Genomic DNA, 8,718 nt, shown 5'->3' on the forward strand with positions numbered 1-8,718 from the left:
AAAGGAGAGAAACTGTCCTGGGAACTCACATGCCCATGAAATTATTGCCTGCAATTTCGGGAGCTCAAGGATCACCTTGCCCATTCACGGGCACCGGTTAATCAACTCTATTACAGAAGCTTATTTTTTGTTAAATGCACTTCTGACGACATTTATTTAGTGAAAATTTGTAAAGCAGTGGTACTATGCAAAAGCTCTATTAGATGTGCTGTAGCAATCTGTGTTTCAATGAGCCCTTCAGGGGCTCTTGATGCTAAATTTAGAGACCCACTGGTTACACCAAGGTATGCCACACTCAGGCCCTATCCCCAAGAAATTCTGATTCATGTGGTCTGGTGTGCAAGCCCAATCATTGGTGTTTTAAAAATGTCTCCAGGAAATTCTTATATATAAGTATAATTGTGACCCTTTGGCTTAAAGTGGAGATGTGCTTTCAGCTTCCTGATAAACATTTATAGCCCCCCAAAAAAGGAAAGTCTATTGCCCACACCTATGGATCTATGGCTCCCAAAATGCCCAGTAGCATGGGCTACAGCTTGAAAAGTATCCGGGGTGGCAGGCAGCCCTGGTTCAGTCAGATGGGCACTTTGGAGACTGTGTTCCAACATCCACCTTCTCGCCCCCACCACAGCCAATTAATTTACTGTTCAAGAGCAGGAGGCTCAAATCCTGCTTTCTAATTAATTAATGAATATTAATTTCTCTCGTAGAGTTTTTTGTTGAATAGAAACAATATCTCTGAGTTTTTTACATGAAACTAGAGGATAGGACCTCCATTCTTGGGGTGGAGGCTTTTAGCTTCCAATCGCTGTCCTTAGTGGCAAATAGATCAATTTTTGTTACTGATCAGCCTCTCTGCTAACAGTTTCTGTAAGGAACATCTATTTCACAACTAATGGAGAAATCTTTGCTTTTAAGAGTTTCTAGACTTTTAATCCATGTGAGAAGCAATTTTTGCAAGTCACCGTCCTCTGGAATATCGGCATGAGTTCACCGAAGTCAGATAAAAGACACTACCTTGCCCAATAGAATGGTCTCTATTAAGCAAATATATATACATATGTATGTATATAGTGTGTGTGTGTAATTGTATATAATTTTTAAAATGATAATGGCCACTATTTTATTGAGCATTTATTGTAGATGGGCAGTGGATTACACATAATCCATACATTAATCAAAGTCTTTATAAGAACTATTCAAATTTATTGTTATCCTCATTTTATAGATGATTGTCCAAAGATATATACCAAGAATTTAAACTCAGATTTCTCTGATTCTAGCATCTATAAAATTTTCACCATTATTACATAATTTTCTATAACACAAGAAATTGCCTCAATATTGACATCATGCTTCTATAAGTTACCATGGGCAATGCCTCCTATGAGTAGGAACCCCAAATTCCAGAAATGAGCTGAAAACATTCTTATCTTCTCCCTGTTTTGAGGCTTCTATGAAAGCTGCCTCTGTTGCAAGCTGCAGAATACTCTCTTTCAGTACTGGATTTGTCTTGGCAGTTGTGTGAGAGCCTGTAGAATTGATTAACTCAAGTCACACCATCATCTGTTACTGAATCCAAGTAACTTCAAGTAAAATTGTCTGCTTTTTTTGGTAAGTTGAAGAAAAGTTAATCATAAACAAGAAACTGTCCGTGGAGGACCTGATAAAGGTGATATGTCTTTGTTAAAATGAAGGTAAAAAAGATTTACAAAATCTTTACTTTGCTCGGTGACAGGATGCTGACATGATTATGATCTGTGGGAAGAGAAAGTTGTAAGTAAAATATAATTCTGGCAACAATTTGGTATTTAACAACACCATGAGTCTTCAAGAATTAAAAATTATAATGGGCTTGTATGGTTTATAATGAAAAGATCATGCTGTGTTGCCTATGCCTCAGCAATGGATGCAAAAAATTTATTTTCTTTTAAAAAGTTTTTGTATCTATTCATTTATTCTCTTAGAAGCCTAAAGGAATACATTACAAGTTCCTAACAAAGACATTAAAAGTCCTTTGGACCCACAGACTTGTTTGAATTTGCATGTGGTTGACACAATTGTACAATTGTACATTAGATCTATAAGCCTGTTTCACCTCCTTATGTTGCCAATTTGATTCAGGAATAATAATTTCTAAGCTTTCAACTTGATCATGTTGGATTATAGATGTGCATTTTATCATAAGAAAAATATAAAATAATAAAGTGGGGAAAAAAAATTTCAAGCAAAAAAATATTAAGTAATTTTGACCCGGGTTCTTTTTTTAACCACATCTATGGCTTCTAAATGCTTATTTATACCTTATGCTAATCTAGGAATGCCAAATGTTTTAAAAAGAGGTGATGCTACACTTATTTGGACTATTGCTTTCTCCACCTACAAATAAATGTTGATTTGTTTCATTAAGATACCGTTTCAGAGAATTAGAGTTTGTTTGTAATCTATACAATATTGAACCAGTCAGAAATCAAACTCCCTGGTAAAAGAGATGCCTAAATTTAGCAATTATTGTATCACTTTCACACTGTTTGTGCTATTCCGGGGAATCAGATGTTGAAATCTAACACTATTTTTAACAGTAATGTAAAGTAAAGCAATCTAAATATATATCATTTAAATTAACTTATGGTGTGATAATTTAATAATATACTGTTGTTTCTTTAGAAGATTTTTCAAAGAATTTTTAATAATATAAGAAAACTTTTCGTATTAACCTGGATGGAAGTGGAAGACATTATTCTTAGTAAAGCATCACAAGAATGGAGAAACATGAATCCTATGTACTCAATTTTGATATGAGGACAATTAATGACAATTATGGTTATGGGGGTGGAAGCAGAAAGAGGGAAGGAGGGAGGGGGTGGGGCCTTGGTGTGTGTCACACTTTATGGGGGCAAGACATGATTGCAAGAGGGACTTTACCTAACAATTGCAATCAGTGTAACCTGGCTTATTGTACCCTCAATGAATCCCCAACAATAAAAAAAATAAATAAATAAATAAGAAAACTTAAGAAAATAATTCTAAGAGAAAAAAGTAAGATATAAAACAGTTCCAATGAACAAAATGTGAAATACACACAATATTAGAAATTAATATAGCAGAATAGTATCAGTATTTATATGTAGGAGGTAAAGTTGTGGGTAATACACAATCTTCTTCTTTCTTTCCAGTATTTTAAATATTTTGCAAAGGCACCTATCTAACGTTTAAAGAGAAGAAAATATTTGGCACATCAGCAGAAGGAAAAGCAAAACTTATGAGGGACCTAACCCCAGTGAGAATGGCCCACATCACAAAATCTCAAAACTGAAGGTGCTGGGGTGGATGTGGAGAGAAGGGAACACTTTTACACTGCTGGTGGACTGCAAACTAATACAGGTGTATTAGTTTTTGGAAGGAAGTATGGAGAGTCCTCAAAGAACTCAAACTAGACCTCCCATTTGATCCTGCAATCCCATTACTGGGCATCTACCAAGAAGAAAAAAAATCCTTTTACCATAAGGACACTTGCACCAGACTGTTTATCGCAACTCAATTTATAATCACCAAAATGTGGAAACAGCCTAAATGCCCCCCAACCCAGGAATGGATTAACAAGCTGTGGTATATGTATACCATGGTATTAGCCATTAAAAAAGATGGAGACTTCACATCTTTTGTACTAACCTGGATGGAAGTGGAACACGTCATTCTTAGTAAAGCATCACAAGAATGGAGAAGCAAGAATCCCATGTACTCAATTCTAATATGAGGACAATGAATGACCTAGTACACCGTGAGGGGTGGGGGAAGGGGAGAGGAGAGAGAAGGGTTGGGGGGGTCATGGTATATGACACACCTTTTGTGGGTGGGATACAGTTATAAGAGGGACTTTACCTAACAAACGCAATCAATGTAACCTGGTTCACAAAAACAAACACACAAAAAAAATCTATTAGGACTTAATTTGTTTTTTTTTTTTTTTTTAGGACTTAATTTATGACCTCACATAGGGTCTATCCTGGAAAATGTCCCAGGGGGACTGAGAAGAATGTGTTTGCTGTTGTTGTTTGGGAGAGTGGTCTGTGTATGTCTATCAGATCTTGTTGATTTATTGTATTATTTAAGTTTTTTTCCACTTATCTTTCCATTATTGAAAGTGAGATATTGAACTCTGAGCAATTATTGTAGAAATGTATTTCTCTGTTCAATTATATAATTAAAAAAAAGAAAAAATATGAGGGAAAAATTATGAGGATATTGAACTCTGAGCAATTATTGTACACATATATTTCTCTGTTCAATTATATAATTAAAAAAGAAAGAAAAAAATCATTCAATGACTTAGAGTTGACTAATGGAAATGACAAATGTCTCCAGTAAATCTCATTAGAAGTATTCATGGTTGGATGTAAAACTTTTATGAAATTATGTCTGTGTATAGAAAACCACTGGTTTCTTAAACCTTCTTTGGAAGTTGGGTCTTATAAAATATTGGCTTGAATATAATCTATTGTTTTCATGCTGAAAATAGAGTAAAAGATGCCTGGTACAAAGTGTGTTTTCAATAAACTGGAGTTGAATGAATGAGTAAATGAATTAATGAGTATGAGATGATTCCTCAAGTTGCAATGGGTGAAGAGGTCACCACTTGACTACTTCCTTATACTCTTAGAAACTTGCATTCCTTTTTTCTTTTGTAAATCAACTGGCAAGTGTATTTATAAGCATTTGTTCTATAAATATTTTAATTCTAATTTTTTCTAAGCATTCTCTAGGCAAATTAGCTTTAATATGCTTATAATAGCTAATTGACATGTGTGATGGGGGTGCGAATTTTTTATATTCTTGGGGATTTGTGACTACTCTCTAAAGCCCTTTTTTCCACTGACCTTAACAAGCAATTTAGAGCTGCTTTTTTAACAGATGTGAGCAAATCAGCCTATGTTATTTCAAGATAAAATTGTATTTCAAAACACAGTTTACTATTGTTATAGTAACAATACAAAACACAGTATTACTATTTTTTTTTATGCTACTCAAGTGGAGAAGTGGGAGTGGAGAAGGAACAAAGGAATCTGTAATAGGTTATGATCAATTAGTTGTAAAAAATTTACTATTTGTTATTTTTTTCCATGCTTTGAGATTATGAAGAATTTGAGGGTGCTTTTAGGCAACACATAAAATATAAAAAATAAATAATCAGGACCAGATAAAATTGAATAGTACAAGTAAACACATACAACCACTTCCACAAATAAGTAATACTGTCTGAAATAATTAACTACAGGTCAGAAATAAATTTGGCTTTGAGCTTTTTGGAAAACACAGCCCCAGAAAAAGGTCAGTTGCATAGTATTCATTGTCCAAAAGAAAAAAAAAGTGGAGTTTCTCAGGCCAAGCAAAGCTTTTATGCACTCAGTTCCAAACAAAATTACACAGTAGATTCATAAGGGAAACATTTAATAATATGATACATAACAAAGTCGATAATATCTGTACAGATATGTAGATATAGATTTTATAAAGCTGCTTCCTACTGTTTCATTTTAAACTGGTCAATTTTATATTAAAAAGCAATGCAGAAAGATCAGTCTGCAATGAATGGAAATAATGTCCAAAGACATTACTGCCTTAGAGCTCGGCATGAACTCCGAATAAAACCTACATTAAAAATCAGTGTATATGGACTGCTTCACTTTAGATTACTCTTTTATCAACAGATATAAATGATGTGTCACCAACTGAAGGAGTTTCCAGCCAAATACTTTAAGAGCAACTGAATAGGCTGGGCGTGGTGGCTCACGCCTCTAATCCTACTACTCTGGGAGGCTGAGATGGGAGGATCCCTTGGGCTCAGTAGTTTAAGACCAGCCTGAGCAAGAGAGAGACCCCCATTACCACTAAAAAATTAGCCCAGCATTGTGGTGGGCGCCTGTAGTCCCAGCTACCCAAGAGGCTGAGACAGAAGGATTGCTTGAGCCCAAGAGCTGGAGGTTGCTGTGAACTATGATGATGCCACTGCATCTTACGCCCTGTAGCGTAGGTGACAGAGTAAGACTTTGTCTCAAAAAAAAAAAAAAAAAAATGTTGGGACTACTTTTGGACTGAATTACTTTTTAAATGCATTTTGAAGTGTTGGTTTATTTAACATTTGTATGGGATAAACCTGTTACCAAATGGGACAAAATATTTCAAAATTATCCAGTAAAACGATAACATTTGGACCAAAAAGAACTCTACTAAGACTTTGACTACTCTTTACTAGTTAAAATTAGGCTTGGGCCACTTAATCAATTTGCACTTCAAAAACTGGGAATGTATGGATCAAGATCAAATGACCCACATAACCTGAAAGTGTATTTTACACTATAAAAGACCAAGAAGATATTAGAATTTATTACATCTGTTAAAGTTTCAAAATGACCATCAGAACTTTGTTTAGACAAAATATTTTGAAAATGATCCTAGTCATGTCCACCTAAAGTTTTTTACATGTTGTGATGGTTAATTTTATGTGTTCACATGGCTGCTATGTGTCTGTGAAGTGTTTCAGAGATTAGCGTTTGAATCGGCAGACTGGGTGGTGACCCTCCCCAATGCCAGTGGGCACCATCCAGTTCACTGAAGGCAGGAATACAAAAATGGAGAACAGGCAAATTTTCTTCCTGCTAAAGCTGGGACATCTACTTTCTCCTGCCCTTGGCCATTGGCACTCCTGACTCATTGGCCTTTGACTTTGGGTTGGGACTGCACCCTCCACCACTGGCTTCCTCGGTGTCCAGCTTGCAGGCAGCGGTGGTGGGACTTCTCAGCCTCCACCATCCAATCCCTCACCATGAACTTCTTTCTACATATCTGTATATCTCCTAATAGTTCTGTTTCTCTGGACAACCCTGCCCAATACAATTGGGTTATTGGTTATTAAAGGACATGATGAGTGTTCCCAGCAAAAACTACTCAGCATGCTGAGAGCAGTTGGAGCTGTGAGCCCCCGGGCTGAGTGGGGAGGCTTCCCCAAGTATTTCTCCTCCTCTCCTTGTGATTCAGTTTTCATTAACAAATAATTAAGAACTGACGAAATGTCCAATGAAGGGTTTGTTTTTTTTAAATTATCCCAGGATTAAGAGCTGTGCTCCAGTTTCTATATGAGACTAATTTTTATTTCCTGAGCTTGGATTTTAAGAGATAATAAAGTTTGAGTCATTTTTATCTCTCACACACAGAATAGGGAATTAATTTTCTTTCTTTGTGCTGGAGGCACTACATATGATGGTTAGATGTCAAGAAAGATCAGGTAATAATTTAATTATGTGTGAGGAAAGAGAAAACTCTTCCACTTCTTTTAAATTTAGGAATTATATATATATAGGGAGGGAAGGAGAGAGACAGAAAGTGATTACTTCAGGAACTAGGATAGATAAGAACTGTGGACAAAATATTCATATAAAAGATGAGATAATCTAAGAAATACTAAACTAGAGCCCCTCGGGAATAAAGTAAACCTGCTAATTTCTCAAATCAGCACAGACCAGCCAATTCGATTAGAAAATTCCATCTATTAATTCCAAAATGACAGCCAGCAATTATTGCAAGAGATTTTTTTTATTTTTATGTTTTAGACTAAAATCTCATTTCGTGTACTATTTTCATGAGGAATGACAGGATCCTCAATAAAACCCAAGGCTATTGACTTAGGTCCAACAGAGAATCTTCTAGGCCCCTTTCAGTTCATAAAGCTCTTTTCTTTCCCTTCATATCTCCTTGTGACTTCCCCTGGCTTAACTTCCCTCTGTCCTGCCTGTGGTCACATCTGTAACTTCAGGAGAGGTGAGCATCTAAGAACTTGAGAGGTTGGCTGGTAGATAAACCTTTAAATTTTAGCAGAATTCCCCGATATAGAAATAATGACCATATTTGAGAGTTTTCTTGGATAGTTCTTATTCCATTTCTTTTAAATAAAGGCGATTTGTTAAATATTTTTACTTAAAAAAATCAAATAATGTCAGCATTACAGTTCATTGTATTAAATTTGGAAAAATAGAATTTCTTTTATTTCCTAAAATTTATCTTTGTTTTTTCTTCCACCTGGCAAGAAATACCCTCAGCCATTTGCAGTTTCCTTCCACTGCCCTATCCTAAGTTGGGGCACGGCCTTGCCCAGGGCCAGGTCTCCGTGTGGGTGATGTCCCATCTGGTTGTTGTGCCATGCAGGTTGCCATGGAAGTGTCCACAAACCAGAGTAAAGGTGTCTGTGAATCCAGTGGTGCTCAGCTGCTGCCAAGCTGTGACTGGAGCAGAAATTCTCCTGATTGCTTTCCACCCATCTAAAAACACATTTTTCTGTTATGCCCAACAGGGTTATTACAAGAAGGACTGGGGAAGAGCAAATGGAGGGACTGGCTGCCCAAAAAGCCAAGACCTGGCTACCTCTGCTGGCCAGAGCCCTCTGTTGTCATGGCTTCCATGTCTCAAGGGAATCGCTAGGTTTGTCCTGGAAGAGATTCTTTTCCTTTTACATCTTTGGCCAAAACACTTTATTTAGACATAAATCCTCATTTTATCTGCTTACTCCCCCAACTCCCCCAGACCTCTTTGTATTACAGGATTTTGGGGAATGAAAGCCAGGACATTTTGCAACTTGTCCAACTCTCTGCTTTGCCACCTCCCTCCACTGAGCCCAGGAGCACAACCCTGGTTCTTTCTGGGGTAAGTGTAAGAGAAAGAGGAATA

The sequence above is a fragment of the Nycticebus coucang genome, chromosome 5, assembly GCF_027406575.1.
Source record: "Nycticebus coucang isolate mNycCou1 chromosome 5, mNycCou1.pri, whole genome shotgun sequence".
NCBI lineage: Eukaryota > Metazoa > Chordata > Mammalia > Primates > Lorisidae > Nycticebus > Nycticebus coucang.